The following is a 7,059-nucleotide window of genomic DNA, read 5'->3' on the forward strand; positions in this document are numbered from 1 at the left end:
TGTGTTGAGTTGTGACGCTCACGAGACTAGCACACGCACTTTGTGTGATTGTTGATTGTTCGGACTATGGTCAGCGGGGTCAGGGGTGCAGGGGTGAGAAATTCACATCTAATTTCTAGCGTAATAACTCTAGCTGCTTACTTAAAGGTAAAGGTATGTTCACTGCGATTAGCAGGAGACGAACTATTCTCATCTAAATCCACAGTCACAGACTAAATCGACAGTCTCATTTTCTTTTTCATATACTCAATTTTTTAATAAAGTACAGTTCTAACCATTTTGTATATTCAGAACGTTCTATACATTTAGGTTTCACTGTTGTTGATGATTTTGAGTACAATACTTAAAAAAAAAATACCGCAATTTCCATTTTATATTTTTTGTACTTATTTTATAACTGTTTCAAGTCTAATTTTGAAGTTAAAGGAATTCACTTTAAAACAGAGGAGACATTCTCCTTATTTTATATTAAAAAAAAAAAACTGAATATTTTGTAAAGTAGAAGGATTTTTTATATGTGTAAGCAAGATGCTCCATTGTAGGAGCATCTTCCCATAATTTGAGTCTGTAGTTCTCAATTTGATTCTTACAATCTAAATATTTTCTCGGTTTCGCATTTATTTCTATCACTCTACTTAATTCAGTACTTTACAATTAGAAATTTTAAATTTGTTTGTATTATTTAAAGTAGTTTTCACTAATTGAATCGCAAGAAATATTTAAAATCACTTTAAATTTTTTAATCTGAAAGATATCACAAAATTAGAGTTCATCCTTCATAATAATTTAAGTATGTATGAAAGTAGATTAGTATATTATGAAAAGTTTTCCATTGGTGGTTGAATTTTCCGATTGATATGGGAGTAACATTAATAGAATCTTCATTGATCTATTATAAGGAAGTAACGTTGTCAAAGAACATCATAGTTCAAAGAAGTAATTCCGATACATTAGCAAATTAATGTAGTTATTTTAAATATAGCATGCAGGTTGAAAATCAAAACAATTTGATGACAAACTATTGATAACGTACGGTAAATTCAAGATGGATTCCGGAGAATACGGAAAAAATATGAACTTTTTTTATGGGTATCCAAGTATTATAATATCGTACATATCTATGTGATTACATAATGTATCTACTTAGGTTGAGTTATTTTTATTAAAAAAAATTAAAAAAGAAGAAATTCTGAGGTTTAAGAGCAAACAGAAACTGTAAAATGAAAAATGTAAAAGTGGTAGTGTTGCCATGTTAGATTTTTTGAAGTACTAAATTTTGTGTGTGGCTTGACTGTCTATGTGATAGTATTTCAGCGTTAAAGACTTTCCAGTTCTATTCAATTAAGTTAGCTTTGGTGGGCTAGCTCTGATGGGAGACTGACTTCGTTCCCGAACATAGCGGGATACAGAAAAATGGGATGGCAGTCTGTTTTACTTTGATTAGGATCTAATAGACGGATCTGTGCGTTTGAGGTGTCCCATCACCGTTCATATATGTTAGGTAGTTAGCGTATTCTGGTTGTGTGGTTTCAAGTAGGTATGAGAGGAGGAGAACGATGGCGCTATCGGAGTGTAGCAGAGTAGATCTCAGCGTATTGATGGGGGTACTAGCAGGTCACTATTGTCTTTCAGAAAATAACTATGAGAGAATAAAAGTGACTATGACGCATGTATTTCGGGGATGACAGGATGTTTCGAAGGTGTGGTTCTAACTACCGGTAGAATTGGCGTGATCCTTGAGATTCGTGAAGTTGGTTGATTAGATAATCGATATTCATACTTCTCCAATAGATTTCTTTAAAAAGTCCAGCAGTTGCAAAAAAAAATATAAACAGAAAAAGGGAAGTAAAAGAAAAAGGCAAACTTCATTTGGAGTGATTTTTATTACGTCGGGAACAGTCGTATTGTGTTGTACTCAACGCATAATGTATGGATTGTCTTAGCTGATAAATGCTTAAAAACTGTCTGGCAATGTGGATATACTGTTTAATTTTTCAAGTTTTTTTTAAAGAAGGTTTAACTGAATTTTAAATATAACGTTTAAAATACTCATGCATTGTAAGTATGGCAACACCAAACTATAAGAAACCGTAGAATATTATTGAGATTATAGAAGAGAGGTAAGAGGATTGTTTTATATACTCTTTTTTTTTTCTTTTTTTTTAAGAATTAAATAAATTGAAGATATTTCAAGTATTTTCATCAGCTATTAATACTCGGAAAAAGAAAAAAATAACAAAATGTAAAAAAAAACGTATATACCGTAAAGGATAAAATCCTGTTATAAAATCGGAGCCGCAATGACTTTTGAGTAAATTTTGTAATTTTTATAAATATTTGTTTTTTTTTGTTTTTATACTTTATAGTACAGGTACTGTTACAAGTAAGTGAATAATTTAAAAAAAAAAAGTTCGTTTTCAGAGATAATTTTGCTTGGAATGTCAATGACTACGATCAGAATTGCATTTTTTTACAATAACAAGAACAACAAATGAGGAGAAAAAAAAGAGAAAATAAATTTCGTATATTTTTACGTGAGAACAAAGTTATCAAGAGATGACAAAAAGAGAATTTTTTTTTATTTTAAAGGGCGTTTTTACTACGTAGTTGTAAATGATAAGCGGTTTGATTTTTTATTATTTTTTTTTTCTGCTTCTTCTTTTAATACTTCCTTTCGAATGAATTTTATTTAACTTTTTTAATTTTAAAAGTTTTACGTATTAAAAAAAAGAGGATTTTTATCTCTTTGTTCAGTTTTTAATATTAATTTTAAATTTTCATTTCAATTTTTATATTGTATTTGAAATGTGTTTAATGTTGTTTTGAGTATAGAAATTCTGAGTTGACGATTAAATTAAAAAATTCTTTAAATTAGTTGTATATAAAGAAAATAAAAGGATTCTCTTGCTTTTTCCCCCCTTTTTTTGTTTTTATTATTATTATTATTGTTGTCAACATGTCTTTGTGTGTACAAGAAAATATTTCTGTGAAATAAGATGGAAAATGCAAACGAAAAAAAAATGGAGAAAGAGAAGGATGAATATAAATTTATTTTCAAAATTTGAAAATGGAATGCCAAAAAAATTTCTCAATACTAAAGAAAATACAGAAAAAAAAAATTTTTTTTGGAAATTTGAAAAATTTCCTAAATTAAACTTTGATTTAATTGGTTTACGAATATTATTTATGTATAGTAATGTGAGTAATGTTACAAATTACATTATAAATATTTTATACATCAATTTAAAGGGATTTCGAGTCAATGACAAAGCTTTTGTGGCATATATTTTATTTAACCATAAAAAAAATTATATCTATAATAAGGCATCCTTACATTTTACTAAAGTATTGTTAATATAGCAAGTAATAATCTGCAACTGAATGCATTTCAAACAAAGAAATTTCTGGATAAACAGGAGCAAAGTAGAGGAAGCAATTAGGATACATCAGTCAAAATATATGGAGCCGTCATATAATGACATAAAGTCCATGATCAACAACTTACATTAATTAGAACTGAAACTGAAGTTTAAAAAGAGGAGCGTTTCAAAAAATCACTAATGCAACGCTGAAGTTGATAATTAATGAAGATAAATCAAATATTTAAACAAGTAGGTTACTAAGGAAGATTTGTCTCAAAACTTTTTTAGAATAGAGAACGCAAAGAGAAGTTGTTTCCCAAAAAAACTAGGTGTATAGAACTAGGTGTATTTGAAGGATCAATTTTGATGAATTATGAATGATTTTGAAGGATGAAGGAAATTTTGTAGAGCCATGCTGTTCGCTGACGATACGCTGTTTTATGGTTCCGGTTGTAATACCAAAGAATATCGTGGAAAAAGTGAAATCCGACTTAAAAAGGTAATATGAATGGCTTTATTTAAATAAATTGTGCTTAAATTTAGACAAAACTAAATTTATGGTTTTTATATTGGTGAAGGAGAAATTAGAAACGTGAATGTGATCAAGTGTCTAGGTATTAAAATTAAGAAAAATTAAGTATTAATGGTTTTGCAGAGTACATTTATTCAAAAATACCAAGACAAAATAGGTTACTTACCCAGAGTACGGAGCTTACTAAATCAGAAATGTTCACAATACCTTACGAAATAGGGCGTATAATAAAACATGCTATATATGGTTGAGCAATTAAAATAGATAAGTTCTATATGACTAAAAATAAACATACTTTTAGGGGCAACTTCAAGTCTTTAATTCAATTCAAGTTAATAATTTAATTCAAGTCTTCAATTTCAATTCTAATGATATTTGCCCAACTTGAATTTGTAAAGTAATTTAAGAAAACCACAGTCCAACTAACTAATTAATTTAAATATAGCACTATCCAAAGTGTACCAAGGAATTTTCCAAAATATATTCCAAACAATTTTTTTTTTTAAATAAATACCGCCATAATCAACTTCAACTGGAAAAATGATGGTACATTTTGTCAATTTTGTTTGTTATACCATTTTCCGTATTGTGACATTGTTATACAAGTACTACTACATTTTGTATACGTCATTCATCACATTATTAAAAAAATAATTACAAATTTTGATTAAACTTAAATTTACTGTCTTACAAAAAAAAATTAATTAAACCTGCGATAACGATGATTTAAAATCAATGTACAAAACTTATATAAGCACCTATTATTAGAAATATAAAATATGAGGTCAATTACAGATCACATTACATAATTATCATGTCAATAAATTTAAACAATTTCCATTTTTATTACATTTTCATTCATTCATTCATTCAAATAAAATTCATTATTATAAATTTTATTTTTTGAAATGAAAAGAAATTAAGATTTTTCAATTTGTATCAAAAGTAATCCTTGCAGTCTAATAAATTTTAATATTATTATACCGTTATAATAATAAAAAATATAGCAAAAATAGAAAAAAAGAAGGAAAATCTTCCCCAGTTTTTTATGGACTAATTTTATTTAATTTTTTTTTTCTCTTGTTTTCGTTCCTCTTTACGTCCTTCTTATACTTTGTTTATTTATTTGTTCCTTCACTTAAAAATTCCAATCGAAAAAAGCCATAAAAATAACATGTTGACAACCTGTTGCGTTCTCATCTTTCATATATAATAACCAATGGGTGGGTGGAATTGGGCTGTTTCGCTCTTTTTTATATCGGAATAACAATTTTTTATGAATCAATTTTTTTTATAGATAATATAAAATATTGGGTATGTGTGTATAGACATTCAATATTTTTGTTGGGATGAGTTAGTGTGTATGTACTGTTGTGCACATGTATGTATACAAAAATCTCGACCTGTTTGTTCACTAAACAAATTTTATAATTTCAAACCTGTTAAGTAACATAATGTGTGCGTAACTAAAATTCGGCGAATGTATGGAAAAAATTCGTGTTCTGAAAACCGTCACGGAAATTATCGACTGCCAATCAAAATAGACAAATAAGGAAACTGAGCCTTATTCCAAACGAAACAAACACAAATAATGGTAAATTATAAATTAGGAAAAAGTCAACGATTTTGAAGGTAGCTCTCTCTTATTCCATATTCGTAGGGAAAAATAATAAAATTTAATCAGCCTTACAACTACGATAGAGATTTCTTTCAAAAGAGTGTGGGTTAGAAAACAATTTTCTTGTAAAGGAATAAACAAAGACTCCTTTTATTGCATGGAACGTTGCTGAGGTTTTGTAAACGGACAGAAGGACGGACAAAATTTTTATTTTTATAAGCTCAATGTATAATAAACAATTTTTTTTACAGTTTTGAAAATTTGAAGGATGTCTATTTTCGGGCAAAAATTATTGGTATGCGACATTAAATTACGTGGAACAAAAATATATATTGAATTTCAAGATTAAAAACTTTAGTTATTTCCGAAAACACATATCTTCGATCGAATTACAATTCGATTCTTAGTCTAAGATTATTCATTACCATTATATGCTTTGTAGTTTTGGAAATGCTTCTTTCTTTCGATATAACATTATGCATATTGCGAGAAGGGGAGAAACCGCATCCAATTGCGGGATGACCCTGCCAACGGAGCGCTCAATGCATACACCCTCAAATTTAGTCTTGATGCCTCTGCTTCACAGCATTTTCCCTATCATAGCATTCAACGCCTGAGTGATGGTCCACGACTCGACATTCTCGAAGGGGTTTTCAATATCTAAAAATACAGAGGAAAGATTTGTCAATATAGTGTATCAAACGTTTCTGTTGACCTTTCTTTACGATTTAATGCCGGAGATATGAACTTCGGGTTAAGGCTACGCCTTATGTATACGTCTTTCAATGTTGACAATATCTTTAATAGAAATGATGTTAGACTGATGTACATCGTAGAAAATTGAATACTCCATCTAATTGAACTTATACGAATAAATAATTTGTAAATATTTATTTCCAATACTGTGGCGCTTCTCTGTGTATTTGACGTATAATAAAAATTATTTTCCTGTGTACCTCCTATAATACTGAAGAAGGATATCTAAAGGATACTTATTCATAATTCACACAAGTGTACATGTATACCGTATATATAAAAACAGTTTATTTATATTGAATTCTTGTTCATTTTCTATCATCGAATTTCTATCCTAATAATTTTTTTGGTAAGAGAATAAAATATTTTTTCATCATCCAATATTCTAAGAATTTTGATATTTTGTTTATTTTTATATTTCAATGCCACAAAATTGAATATTTTATAATAGTAAATAATTAATTTTTATATCCACACATATTTATAGAAAATGAAACTATATCTGTATAGGCCAGTAGGGCTATATAGTGAAGATTATGATAAATTGGAAGAATTTTGAATCATAAAATTTTTATGATATTTTTAAAGCATAATTACACTTTAATATTGTCTACAAGTAAGTCTGAGTGAGGAAATTATTAGTCTACATTAATTTGAGATTTCATTTCAGAATATTTTAAACGAACATTTTTATTTCAGAATGTAGTAAAATGAATCTATTGAGAAATCATGAAGATCTCTACAATGTTACTCAATTCAGGAAATATTTTTAAAAGCCATCTATAACTTTT

This window comes from Condylostylus longicornis, unplaced genomic scaffold, assembly GCF_029603195.1.
Source record: "Condylostylus longicornis isolate FDR11 unplaced genomic scaffold, ASM2960319v2 ptg000076l, whole genome shotgun sequence".
NCBI classification, from domain to species: Eukaryota; Metazoa; Arthropoda; class Insecta; order Diptera; family Dolichopodidae; genus Condylostylus; species Condylostylus longicornis.